Raw genomic sequence first — 15309 nt, forward strand, 5'->3', positions numbered from 1 at the left:
TTCCTTCCATCCAGCATATATCACTAAACCAAATTAATGTTTCATCCATTTTCACAAATTATGACAGAGGACCTCGCGTAAAAAACACCCCAAATTAATAAGTAAATAACCATGAACATATGTTAACATATTTTAAGTACCCTGATCAGTTACTTGTCATAATTAATATTCAAAATATATTACACAAAAGTGCCATTAATGATCAATACTTAGTTCACAAGAAGTATTCATGTTACGTATCCTCTATTTGTTAAGTACTGCCCTTTCCATATCTCACAGAAATATGTGTCCTCCTGAAAATAAAAATGCACAGTCACATTAATCTCTATTGTCTTATCCATACTAAGCAGAATTAATTTAAGCCAATATGATTCTGCATATTAGTATGCCCATTCCAGAAAACCCACTTGTGGCTCTTATAAGTAACCATCCATATACATAATGGGTGTGTGGAGCAAACCACACGCGCTGCAGAACCACACAACTGCATTGAGTCACACATCTAACAAATCATAAAACAACATTCTCAGTGCACTTGTACATACAACACACAACCCGCTTCCAAATATACAAAATATATTTATGTACCCATTATCAACGTTGACACTAGCCATTCATAAATTCATACAAAAACATCCAAATTGAAATCTTCAACACAATTACCAAAACCTCCAACTCTTACGTTTCAATCATATCTCTTCCTGTTTTTTAACTAAAATTCTGTTAGAAAGTGGATTATTGGTAGGGGCAGGTAAGTACCTTCACCTAGCAATAGGCCACTAACCCCCACTTAGGTCCAGTTAAGTCTCAATAAATTAAACACAGCTCAACCCTTGGTAGCTTGGCAATGAGCAAACAATGTTTAACTTAGGAGACAAGTGTGTAAAGCATTTAAAAATCATAAAACAGTAAATAAGTAAAACACAAAACACAATAAAAATCCAACACCAATTCATAAAAATAGATTATATTTTTATCTTTAAAATGACACCAAACTGATTTAAACGGATTAGGGGAACCGCCTCCGCCAGATGAAAGGCGATGGGTACTAACCTACACCCTGGTAGTCCTCATCAGCTAAGTGGAAAAATCTGGAAAGGCCATCTGCATTGGCATGGGTGCTCCTCCATCTATGTTCCATTTTGAAGTCCATCCCCTGTAGGGAAATGGGCCACCTTAGCAGTTTTGGGTTCTCCCCCCTCATTTGCATTAGCCATTTGAGGGGTCTGTGATCAGTTTGAACACGGAAGTGAGTGCCAAACAGGTATGGCTTCAACTTCTTCAGGGACAGACCACAGCAAAGACCTCCCTCTAAATGGCACTCCATCTCTTCTTTCTGGGGAGTAGTCACCTGCTGATGAAGGCTACTGGCTAATCTTGGCCTTCTTCATTAACGTGTGCTAACACTGCCCCAATCTCTTCCTCTGAAGCATCTGTTTGCACTATAAACTCTTTGATATAGTCAGGGGCCAGGACACTGGTGCTGAACACATAGCCGGTTTCAGAGCGTCAAAGGCTTTGTGACACTCTGGGGTCCAAATTACTTTCTTGGGCTGTTTCTTTGGGGTGAATTCTGTCAGAGGGGCCACTATGGTCCCATAATTTTGAACAAACCTCCTGTAATACCCAGTCAGGCCAAGAAAGGCCCTGACCTGAGTCTGGGTTTTAGGAGCCTCCTAATCCAGGACGGTTTGGATTTTGGGCTGGGGAGGCTGTACATGGCCTACACCAACAAGGTGACCCAGGTACACCACTGAACTCTGCCTTATCTGGCACTTGCTTACCTTGATAGTCAGGCCTGCTTGAAGCAGGGCCTGAAGCACTTCCTTCAGGTGAACCAGGTGGTCCTCCCAGGTGGAACTGAATACAGCTATATCACCCAGATATGCTGCACTGAAAGATGTCAACCCAGACAGGACTGGAAGGTAACAGGAAAATTTTTCAGGCCAAAGGGCATCACTTTGAACGGAAAGTGGCGGTCTGGAGTGGAAAATGCTGACCTTTCTTAGCTCCTGGACTTAAGGCAATCTGCCAGTATCCTGAGGTCAGGTCAAATGTACTCAGGAACTTGGCAGCCCCCAACCTATCAATGAGCTCATCAGCTCTAGATATGGGGTAAGCATCAGTCGTGGTGGCTACATGTATACCTCTGTAGCCTATACAGAATCTTAATTCTTTTTTCCCACCTTCGGGATTGGGTTTAGGTAACCGTACCACTGGACTGGCCCAAGGACTATCAATTACCTTGAGATCCAACATCTTAGCCACCTCAGCTTTGATGTTGGCCTTGACCTGGTCAGACAACCTGTACAGCTAGTTCTTGACAGGTAAGCTGTCACCAGAGTCAATATCGTGGACACACCAGTTGGTGAGTCCAGGGGTCAAAGAAAACAGACCAGCAAACTGCTCCAAAACTTGTCTGCAGTCTTTTTTGCTGCTGGGCTGTCAACTTGGGACAGAGTACCACTCCCTTGACAGACCCATCCTGTGCATTTGTAGAAAGGGGGTCTGGCAGAGGTTCACTCTCCTCCTCCTTCCCTTCATCAGTGACCATAAGCATGGTCATGTCTGCCCTGTCCTGGTGGGGTTTCAGTCTGTTTACATACAGGTTCCTATGAGGATTCCTGGGAGTGCCAAGCTCTACCAGGCAGGTGACATCACCCTTGTTTTCCAAAATTGGGTAGGGTCCAGTTAATTTGCTCTATAGTGCCCTGGGAGCCAAAGGCTCCAAACCCCACACCAGATGACCTGGGTGATACTAAGGCATGGTAGCCTTCTGGTCATGCCAGAGCTTCATGAGCTTTTGGCTGGCCTCCAGGTTGCTGCTTGCCTTCTTCATATACTCAGCCATGCATGACCGCAGGCCCAGCACATAATCCAGCACATTCTGCTTTGACTCTTTGAGAGGCTTCTCCTAAGACTGTCTCACCAAGTACAATGGGCCTCTTACAGGTTGCTCAAACAGTAACTCAAAGGGGTGCAATCCAAGCCCTTTTTGTGGCACCTCCCTGTATGCAAACAGAAGGCATCGGGGGAGAACATCCCACCTCCTCCTGAGTTTGTCAGGCAAACCCATGATTATGCCCTTCGGGGTCTTGTTAAATCTCTCCATCAGACCATTGGTCTGGGGATTATAGGGGGTGGTCAACTTATATGTAACACCACACCCATCCCACATTGCTTTCAGATAGGCTAACATAAAATGTGTGCCCCTATCTGAGACCACCTCCTTTGGGAATCCCACTCTGGTGAACACACCAAGTAGGGCCCTAGCCATTTGACTGTTCAGAGGGGAATGACCTCAGGCTACCTGGTGGCACGGTCCACAACCACCAAAATGTACCTGTTGCCTGAGGCAGTTGGTGGGTGTAGGGGGCCAACAATGTCAATCCCCACCCTCTCAAAGAGATTCCCAACCACTGGCAGTGGTATCAAGAGAGACTTTGGCTTGTCCCTTCCTTGCCACTAGCCTGGAAGGTGACACAGGAGCTACAAAACTCCTTAGCTTTCTCTGACATGTGGGGCCAATAGAAATGGTTTTCCAACCTGTTCCAGGTCTAGGTCTGCCCCAAATGTCCAACTAAGGGAATATCATGGCTTAATGTCAGGAGGAACTCTCCATACTTCTGGGGGACCACCACGCTCCTGGTTGCCCCTTGTTTGGGGTCCCTTGCCTCCGTGTAGAGAGCTCCATCCTTCCAATAAACCACGTGGGACCCACTGGTATCCCCTTGTTCTTGCCTGGGGGCAGTCTGCCTCAGGCCCTCAAGAGTGGGACACTCTCTCTGTCCCTGGCACAATTTCTCTCTGGTGGGTCCACCTGCCCCTGGCGGTTTTGCCAAGTCAGTCAGAGCATGCAGGGGAAGGGTCCCTCCCTCAAAGGTCAGATCCTCCTTTCAGTTCTGGATTCCTCCTGACTCTCTGTACTTGGTGGGGCTGGCAAGCCAGACCCAGTGCCTTTTCTCTTCTTCTTGGAAGCTTGGCCCATTGTTCCATGGTCCAAGTGTCCAGCATTTCCCTGCTGTGATGCCTGTTACCTGGTCACAGCACACACCCATTCAGGGAGGTCCAACATCTGCACATGGATCCTTCTTTCCACCTCAGTCCAGTCAGATGCTTCCAGATCATTTCCCAGCAAACACTCTACTGGGAGGGCAGAAGCTACTGCTACTTTCTTGGAGCCAATCACACCTCCCTATTCCAGGCTCACCATGGCCATGGAATGGAGTTTGGTTCTGCTATCTGCATAAGCCACTTGATGGAAGACACCAGGTAAGACCCGCTCTGGTGAAACCAGCTTTTCTGTGACCACTGTCACACTGGCTCTTGTTTCTCTCAGAGCTTCTACCTCAGTCCCATTGACTTTAGGTCTCTACCTATACCTCCCCATGCTGGGAGGAAAGGTGGCCATAGTTGCAATGTCCATCCCACCCACGGACACTAAGGTGACCTCTGTGTACCCTGATCCCAGCCCTGAGCCAACTTCCACCCCCACACCTGCACTAGCAATCCCATGGGACTGCCCACCAGTGGGGGGCTTCTTGGAGCAGATAGCATCCCCTCTTTTTAGTCCAGGTTGATGACACTCAAAACACTTGCCGGCCTTAGCAGGTGCCTGAAACTTTCCTGCCTTAACAAAATCATAATGCTTCCTCTGGTATCCCTTCCCCTTAGAAGTGGCATGGCTTGGACTCCCCCCTGAGAAGCTTTTGGGGACTCTTTTGAGGACTCCTTGGATTTTTTATCATCTTTCCCCTGAGAAGAACCATGTCCTCCCTTTCTCTGGTCACCCCGTAGGGGTTTCTGGTTAACTCTGGTTCTGAATCAGTCATCTGCTGCCTCCCCCCGCTCTCTGGGCTTGGTCAACTTAGAGTCAACTAGATACTGGCGGAGCTTCTTTTGGGCACAATTAGTCAGAAGGTGCTGAGTCATAATCAAATTGTAAAGCCCCCTCAAAGGTACTTACCTTGTTGCCCTGTATCCAGCCCTCTAGTGCCTTAGCTGAGCTGTCCACAAAATCCACCCATGACTGGGTAGCTGTCTTCTGGGGGTCCCTAAACTTAAGCCTATATTGTTCTGAGGTCAGAACAAACGTTTTAGTCAGGCACGTCTTCATACTCGGGTATGAATCTGCCTCCTCCCCCTTAAGGTCAGAAGCCTATCCCTCCCAGAATTGGGGACCAACTCCCATTGGTGTGAACCCCAGTATTGAGGCTTAACTCAGCTCATCTGGAGGGCCCTCTCAAAGGCTCCCAGCCAATTATATATATCATCCCCTTCTACAATAGGCAGGAACCACCCCCTTGGGTAGTCTGGGACAAAACCCTCCACCCATGGACATCTCAGCTTCTCTGTCGCTGCCACCATCTCTTTTCTCTTCCCTTGCCCACCTTTTCTTTTCCAGGGCCAGCTTCACAACCCCCTAAGCTGGACTACAGTGATTGCGGGTAGGCTAGCCAGATCAAGCTCCATGGTTCCCTAGTTTTGTATCAACAAACGTTTTTGCAAAAATTGGAATAAAGAATTTAGAAAAAATGCAAAAATGCAAAAATTAAAAATCAAAAAAATGTTTTGCACTAGGACAATTTAAAGGATTTTTAATTAGCTTAACTTAAAACTGTAGTGTGATACTGAACACAAGTACTGGATCCCACCACTGCACACAAAAAATGGTGGAAAGTTGATTATTGGTAAGGGCAGGTAAGTACCTTCACCTAGCAATAGGCCACTAACCCCCACTTAGGTGCAGTTAGGTCTCAGTAAATTAAACCCAGCTCAACCTTGGTAGCTTGGCAACGAGCAACAAAGCTTAACTTAGGAGACAAGTGTGTAAAGCATTTAAAAAACACAAAACAGTAAATAAGTAAAACACAAAAAATACAATAACAATCCAACACCAATTTCTAAAAGTAGATTTGATTTTTATTTTTAAAATGACACCAAAATGATTACAATCGGATAAGGGAAACCAGAGATATGAGTTTTTAAAGAATTAATGTTTTCTAGCGCACAGAAGCAACTAGCCCTCAAAGGGTTAAAAAAAAAAAGGTCACACTGGACAGGGACAAAGTCCAGAGTTCAGGCTATCCACGAGGTTACACTGTTACACTTACTTTCAGAAGTGTTTCTTGATTCAGGAAAGTGGTCCACAGCACCAGCCACGGGTTCAGAGGCTCTGGTTTGCCTCTTGGGGTCTGGGACTACGACTCCCACAATGCACCTCTTCCACTTATGGAGTTGCTCCAAACATCTCCAAACATCTGCATCTTCTTCCAGAGGTCCTTTTTGGGTCCTTGAAGTTTCCATAACTTGATCCAAGGTTCCAGAAGCTCTGAGTTGCTCCTTGGGAGTAGGGACTACAATTCCCAGAATGCACCAGGTCAGAATCCTCAAATTGACACGGACGCTGCTCATCTGGGCTCTGCTTGCAGGACTTGATGCAGGAGACTCTGGGCAGCTCCTTTCTACCTGTAGCAAACAGGGAGTCCTTTCGTGAAGCAGTAGAAGACAGGCAAAGTCCTTTTAGTGGTGAAGCCCAAGTGTGCAGCTGGTGCAGTCCTTCAGAGTGCAGTGTCCATGTGCATGTCAGGGGTCCAGCAGGGCCGTCCTTCTTCTTCTTTGTCTTGTTCCTTGCATGGATCCGAGGTGTGGGCGCAGCTCTGCCATATTTATCCTTGCTCCTGGGGAGGAAAGCAGGGGGGTCCTGGTTGTCTGATCACAGGCAGGCTTCTTCCTCCTTTGATGGCCACTTCCTGGGAAGTGTGGCAAAAATCAATCCCAGGAAACAACATTCTTCAAAAATCCAACATGGCTGAAAGTGATTTTTGGAGGTTAGATCTGGCTGAGCCCACCCACTGGTGTGGCTAAAAATCCTAAACACACCCCTTTCCTGCCCTCTCCTAATCTAATCAAGAGGGCACTTAATTGTCTGCGGTTGCAGGAAATTGGGGAGGTCCTGAGCTGATCCTAATGTCCTTCCCTGCCTTTGAAGACCAGTTTGGCTGCTCTCTCCCCACCTTGTTTCACTATCTGCTGAGGCACATCCTTTGTGTTCAGCCCAGGCCACTTCACACCTCATTAAGGCAGCTTGGCCAGGCTGCCAGAGGCTGGCCAATCAGAGAAGGGCACTACAGAGCTGAAGTTGGCAACTTTCAGGTAGAGTTTTAAAACTCTTTACCTGAACTACTTATATTAAATCGAACAATGACAATTTGTAGGATTTATTATAACAATTAATTTGATACCAAACTCAAGTCATCTGTCTCTTATGGGGACTTTGTTAATTAAAATAAAGTCTCCTCATGTTATCCTATATGTAAAAATATGGTAGTGTAAGACTCTTGAAGTACTTTTAATTGCAAAGTCGAATTTGCATATAACTTTAGTTTAAAAGCAGCCAGCAAGGCAGACCTGCCTTTAAAATGACACTGGGCACCTCAGCAGTGCACCTATGGGCGTACTACCTGTGCTGGGGTCCCTAAACCTACATGCCCTACCATATTCTAGGGACATATAAGTAGGTTGATACTGCCAATTATAATTAGCCTAATTTGCATATCCACTTTACACAGAGCACTGGCCCTGGGACTGGTAAGCAGTACCCAGGGAACAGCCAAGAATCAGCAAACACCAGTATCTGTCCAAAAAGCTTGAAGTGACCAGGGCAAGAAAGAGGACTTTACTGAAAATATCTATTAGCCACGCCCTCTGTATTCAATCACAGCACATAGACCGCAACATTGGCCATCTTTAAAAGGCCACCGTAGTGGTTACAAACATTTAAGAAGCATTTGCAGTGCAATACAGCACACATTTGTGAGAGTTAGAGCTATAGGCGTTGTAAATGACAATGGGGGTCATTACAACATTGGCGGTAAAATCCGCTTACCGCCGTGCAGAAGACCACCAACACACCGCCGCGGCCGCAGAAATCCGCCACGGTCATTATGACCCACAGCTCGGAATCCGCAAAAATTCAGACACCCACACAAGTCCGCCACACCAAAGGTCAGTGATAAACTGGCGAAAACAAATCCTCCACTGTCATGCCAACAGAAATACGCCCACACTATCACGACACACGAATCCACGCAGCGGTCCTTCAACCGCGGTATTCCATTGGCGGTACACACCGCTGCGCTCAAAATACACACACATCTACAAAACACAGACACATTGGACAATTCGAAATACACACACCTGATACGCATACACACACCACACCCACACACTAAATACAATATAAAACACACACCCACATCACCCACAAACCCTTACGTCAACAATTGCGACAGAAGGCCAGAGAGAGACACCACAAACAACTACCAAGCATCCACAGGCACAAAATACCATCACCAACAGAACGTCCACGCACCTCACACAACACACCACTACATATCAGCACACCTATCACTACACACACCACCCCACACATCACCCACACCACCCCATGGCACAGCAAAGACACCCCAGGTTCTCTGAGGAGGAGCTCAGGGTCATGGTGGAGGAAATCGTCCGGGTAGAGCCACAGCTATTCGGAGAACAGGCGCAGCACACCCCCATAGCTAGGACGATGGAGCTATGGCGAAGAATAGTGGACAGGGTCAACGCAGTGGGACAGCACCCAAGAAATAGGGATAACATCAGGAAGAGGTGGAACGACCTACGGGGGAAGGTGCGTTCCGTGGTCTCAAGACACCACCTTGCGGTTCAGCGGACTGGCGGCGGACCCCCACCTTCTCCCCCACAACTAACAACATGGGAGGAGCAGGTCTTGGCGATTCTGCATCCTGAGGGCCTCACAGTAGTAGACAGAGGAATGGACTCTGGTAAGTCAAATCTTAACTATTACATCCCCCACCCTACCTGCATGCCATCACATACCCCCACCCTCACCCTCACCCCCATCACTCCAACTCCTCACAAATGTCCCAATATCATAAACCACACATCCCAACACCAAGCCCTGCATGCAACACCAAAGCATGGACACCCATCACCAAAGCTTGGCCACTGCACATACCCATACAACCCCCTAAACCACCATCACACAAGGTCCCACACAAGAATGCAAGCACTGGGGTACACGGTCACCCACCCATTGCACACCATGGCACACACAGATGTAATAAACATCCTTTTATTCCCCTGCAGGACCCCTACCCAACGTCACCGGACAGGAGGGTCCACACATGTCCACACTGCCAACAGAAGAGGCCCACAGTGATGACAGCAGCTCTGTCCAACTGGATCTAGATGACCAGCCCGGCCCATCGGGTACCTCTGGACAGTCGGTTCCCCTCACACAGTCACAGGCCACTACAGACCTTCCTCCCTCTGGAAACACCAGCACAGCACCCACCCAGCGGGCCCATACCTCTGTTCCCCGGACACGTCAATCAGCAGTGTGTCCACCACTACAGGGAACCCAGGCTAACCCACCACCCCAACAACAACAGGGACCTGGGGGCAGTGGTAGTGGGCACACGGTCCAGGGGACGGAGGCCCAGGAACACAGGTGAACTGGGAGGGCTGCTGTGCGACAGGGGGAGTACAGGCCAAGGGAACCCACTCTGCACGAGGCCCTCTCCTCCATCATGGGAGCCTACCACCACTCCTAGGAGACGATGGCAACGGTACTGGCCAAGTTTCAGGAGACCCAGCGGCTGCAGGAGGCACAGTATTTGGCCTTCAGGGAGGAACTCAGAACCATAATTTCCACCCTGGGCACCATCGTAGGGGTGCTGAAGGAAGTACTCAACACCAGGAGGGACACTGTGGCACAACAAGGGGCCCCTGACACTAGCATGGACGATGAACTGCCCACAACCTCTGCCGGCGCTAGTGGACAGGACGCACTGCCACAGGACCACCACACCAGCACCCTACCCCCTGCAGAGGGAGAACCACCCCGCAAACGGTCCCTGAGATCCAGGACAAAGACAGAGAACGATGCCAAGACCCCCGCCAAGAAATGAGACCACCCTGAATGTCATCTTTCTTTCATTTGGGCAATGTACCTGTGAGACTAATAGACTGGACTCTGCCATGGACATTCCTCCACCATCCCCCCTCACCATTTTACAACCCCCTCCAATATTGAGCACTTAAATAAATACCCTTGAAGCACAAAACAATCTGGAGTCAGTCTGTGATTTCGAAATTGTGTATTAGCAATTACAGTGACAAAATGCTTTTTCAAATGTAATGTCAACATACCTGTGTCACACAGCTCTAGTAAATGAGGAAACAAAGCAGATGTCACACAGTGGGACGCACATCTGTGAAATCGTAAGGGAAAGTGACAACTCAGTGACCATACACTGGGTGAAAACGACAGACAGTACAGAGGTAGTAGTGTGAAAGTACATGTAGTAGGCAGGTCTGTACTCTTACCTGTGTCTCAATGGAAATATTGCAGGATCACTGAGTTCCTGTTGTCCATGTCTTCTTCTTCTGCTTCCTCATCTTCACTGTCCACAGGCTCCACAGCTGCAACAACACCACCATCTGGACCATCCTCCTGCAGAAAAGGCACCTGTCATCGCAAAGCTAAGTTGTGAAGGACAGCAGGCCACGATGATCTGGCACACCTTTGGTGAGTAGAATAGGGATCCACCTGTCATATGGAGGCACCGGAACCTGGCCTTCAGGAGACCGAAGGTCCGTTCTATAATCCGCCGAGTTCGCCCATGGGCCTCATTGTAGCGTTCCTCTGCCCTTGTCCTGGGATTCCTTACTGGGGTCAGTAGCCATGACAGGTTGAGGTAACCAGAGTCACCTGCAAATGGGGAGGGACAACTGTTAGACACACACTAACCTGTAGGGCTATCCCCAGACCCCGACAACCATTCCCACTGTCTTGCTTCCAGGTGCTCACCTAATAGCCACACACGGTGCCTCTGGAGTTGACCCATCACATAAGGGATGCTGCTATTCCGCAGGATGTATGCGTCATGCACTGAGCCAGGGAACTTGGCATTCACATGGGAGATGTACTGGTCTGCCAAACACACCATCTGCACATTCATGGAATGATAACTCTTCCGGTTTCTGTACACCTGTTCTCTCCTGCGGGGGGGACCAAGACCACATGTGTCCCATCAATGGCACCTATGATGTTGGGGATATGTCCCAGGGCATAGAAATCACCTTTCACTGTAGGCAAATCCTCCACCTGAGGGAAAACGATGTAGCTCCGCATGTGTTTCAGCAGGGCGGACAACGCTCTGGACAACACGTTGGAGAACATAGCCTGGGACATCCCTGATGCTATGGCCACTGTTGTTTGAAATGACCCACTTGCAAGGAAATGGAGTACTGACAGCACCTGCACTTGAGGGGGGATTCCTGTGGGATGGCAGATAGCTGACATCAGGTCTGGCTCCAGCTGGGTACACAGTTCCAGGATTGTGGCACGGTCAAGCCTGTAGGTGATGATCACATGTCTTTCCTCCATTGTCGACAGGTCCACCAGTCGTCTGTACACTGGAGGATGCCGCAATCTCCTCACATGTCCTAGTGGACGGTGCCTATGAATGACAACAGCGAGCACAGAGTCAACCAACTTAGAGGTACTTACACACAGCTTACACAGAATACGAATCATAATCCGAAAAGTGGCCTGTATGTGTGTTGAGGCTAGGCCTAGGTATGTGAGACGCAGTTCAAAGTTAACCCATGTGGGCCCCTGAAATGGCGGCTGCCTGACCTCTAAAGTGGGACAATGGGATGTGAGGTAACTGCGCTGGCGTTGTACACCGTCGCGGTAGGCGGTTGAAGACCGCGGAGCAATGCTGCATTGGTTAATATTGGACCCTATGGGTCCCAGGAGCCAATGACGATGTACGCCGGCGGTGACGGTACGCACCGCCGCGGACGTGACCGCCATTTTCTATCTGTTCAATCACTCGATACCTGATCTTCGACAGGAGAGGACCTACACTACAAGTGCTGCTGTGACCTCGGTCTGGAAGAGACAATGGCTTGAGTGTCTGGGGAAAGGGCCCCTGCCTTCACATCGGAGGAGTTGGAGAGACTCGTGGATGGGGTCCTCCCCCAGTACACGCTACTCTACGGTCCCTCCAGACAAACAGGTAAGTACACTGGGAGCATGCTGTATGGGCTATGCCTGTGTGGAGTGGGGTGGATGAAAGATGGGGGGGGAGAATGAGGCGTGCATGAAACGACGATGAATGCATGTGCCACATGGCAAGGGTAGGGATGGGGGCCAATAACTGTGACGGTGCAGTTGGTAATAACATTTTTCTTCTCCCTGTACAAATCATGTAGGTCAGCGCCCACCAGAAAAAAGATATTTGGTGTGCCATCGCCAAGGACGTCCGGACCCTAGGGGTCTACCACAGATGGAGCACCCACTGCCGGAAAAGATGGGAGGACATTCGCCACTGGAGCAAGAAGATGGCGGACTCAGCTGGGGATGGCCTCCCAACGTGGGAGGGGTGCCCGTCGCACAATGACCCCCCTGATGTTCAGGATCCTGGCAGTGGCGTACCCAGAGTTGGATGGGCGCTTGAGGGCATCACAGCAGCCACAAGGGGGTGAGTACACTCTCATCCTGCTGATTTTGCGTGCAGTGGAAGTGTCTGGATGGGTGAGGTGGGCTGTGGGTTTCCCTAGTCCAGGGTGAGTTTAGTAGGCAAGGTCCATCTGAAAGGCAAGCCATGTGGCACCCCACCTCTGTAGAGTGCCAAGTACACCTAGTAATGCCCCTGTGTCATCCATGTGTGCAGATGTCGTCCATAGCCTTGTAGGCCATGTCCCAGGGATTGAACAGTGGAGCCCAAGAGCGCCGCGCAGTGCAGGGGGCTTCTGTGTCTGTCGTGTCCGCCAACGGTAGCAGTAATGCATGCACTCAACATGTTTTTCTTCTGCTGTCCCCCCCTTTTTGTGGTCTCCCTGTTTTTGTGTGTATTAGCATCATCAGGCGGAGGAGCAGTGGCACCGGAGCAGGAGGGAGCTGCATCCCACATGGCCCTGGAGGGCGACACTACGGAGTCTGATTTCACCAGTGGGACGGAGGGCGAGGGGAGCTCCACGGCGGGGACAGGAGCTGACACCAGTGACACGGACTCGTCATCTGATGGGAGCTCCCTTGTGGTGGCGGCACCATCTGTGCCCCCCGTTTCTACAGGTACAGCCGCCACCCCCCCTACCAGCACTGCCCTCCCAGCAGCCCCTAAGCCTTTGCTCCGTGCCCGCTCTGCCACGAGGGTGGGCATCACCTTCGCCTCAGGCACCTCAGGCCCTGCCCCTGTCACCCCTGCTGCCCTCAGTGAGGAGGCCATTGACCTCCTCAGATCCCTCACTGTTGGGCAGTCTACCATTTTGAATGCCATCCAGGGTGTAGAAAGGCAGTTGCAATAAACAAATGCATTCCTGGAGGGCATTCATTCTGGTCAGGTGGACCTTCAGCAAGCTTTTCAGACTCTGGCCTCAGCACTGATGGCAGCCATTGTCCCCGTCTCTAGCCTCCCCCCTCCAACTTCCTCCATCCAGACCCAATCCCCTGTACCCCAGCCTATCCCAAGCAAACCTTCAGACCAGCATGCACACACGTCAACCCACAAGGGAAGCTCAGGCAAACATAAGCACCACACATCCCATAGGCACTCACACAAGCATCACACACATGCAGACACACCAGCATCCACTGCCTCCACTGTGTCCCCCTCCTCCTCATCTCCCTCCTCCATCCCAGTCTCATCTACACTCACACCTGTCTGCACTACATCTACAGCCACTACTGCCATCACCAGCACACACACCACCACACCCCGCTCACGTGCAGTCACCACCCCCACTACCATTCACATGTCCGCTGTGTCCTCTCCCAATGTGTCTGTGACGCCACCTCCCAAGATACACAAACGCAGGCACACACCCACCCAACAGCCATCCACCTCAAGACAGCCTACAGCGCATGCACCTTCACCCAAAGTCACCAAACGAACACCTCCTACAACCACAACCTCTTCCTCCACTCCCAAACCCCCTCCAGCTACCCGTCCCAGTGTGTCCAAAAAACTTTTCCTGTCCAACCTTGACCTCTTTCCCACACCTCCCCCACCCCGTCCGTCTCCTAGGTCCCGAACCAGCACCTCAGCCACAACATCTCCGGGACCAGTGGTGCCTGTAGTCATTGGAATATGGAGTGCACCGGCCAGGAGAGGGGGAAGACTCCAGCCACCAAAGCGACTCCCAGGGGTCCCGGTGGGAGTATGGAGTCAGCTGCAACACCTTCCAAGGTGGGGAAGGGCCACAAGAAACCAGGCAAGTCTGGGAAGAGCAGCACGACAGAGAAGACCGCCATCATCCCCGCTGTCCTGGAGGCCACCGCCATCATCCCCGCTGCCCAGGAGGCCACTGCCAGCACCTGCCCTGCTGCACTGCTGCCCTGTAGGCCACCGCGATCATCCCCGCTGCCCTGGAGGCCACCGCCATCATCCCCGCTGCCCAGGAGGCCACCGCCAGCACCTGGCCTGCTGCCCTGGAGTCCCACCGCAATCATCCCCGCTGCCCAAGAGGCCACCATCAGCACCTCCCCTGCTGCCCTGGAGGCCACCGCCATCATCCCCGCTGCCCTGGAGGCCACCGCCAGCACCTGCCCTGCTGCCCAGGAGGACACAGCCAGCACAAGCCCCGCTGGGCTAAAGAGGTCCGCCAGCACAAGCCCCACTGGGCTAGAGAGGACTGCCAGTACAAGCCCCGCTGGGCTAGAGAGGACCACCAGCACAAGCCCCGCTGGGCTAGAGAGGACCGCCAGCACAAGACCCGCTGGGCTAGAGAGGACCGCCAGCAGATGAGTCATTGCAGAGGAACCCGCCGCCACAAGCACCACTGAACAGGGCACCGCCGCCTCAAGCACCGCTGAACAGGGCACCGCCGCCTCAAGCACCGCTGAACAGGGAACTGCTGCATCAAGCACCGCTGAACAGGGCACCGCCGCATCAAGCACCGCTGAACAGGGCACCGCCGCATCAAGCACCGCTGGCCCATGAGCACCAAGGGCACTACCGCTACTGAGTCCGTCAAGAGCAGGATGAAGCACTCTGGGCACAAAGCCTCCTCCAGAACCAGTGGAGACTGTCATCCACTACCTCTGTCCTTAGCAGGATAAAGCACTCTGGGCACAAAGCCCCCTCCAGAACCAGTGGAGACTGTCATCCACTACCTCTGTCCTTAGCAGGATGAAGCACTCTGGGCACAAAGCCCCCTCCAGAACCAGTGGAGACTGTCATCCACTACCTCTGTCCTTAGCAGGATGAAGCACTCTGGGCACAAAGCCCC

Source organism: Pleurodeles waltl, chromosome 4_2, assembly GCF_031143425.1.
Source record: "Pleurodeles waltl isolate 20211129_DDA chromosome 4_2, aPleWal1.hap1.20221129, whole genome shotgun sequence".
Classification (NCBI taxonomy): domain Eukaryota; kingdom Metazoa; phylum Chordata; class Amphibia; order Caudata; family Salamandridae; genus Pleurodeles; species Pleurodeles waltl.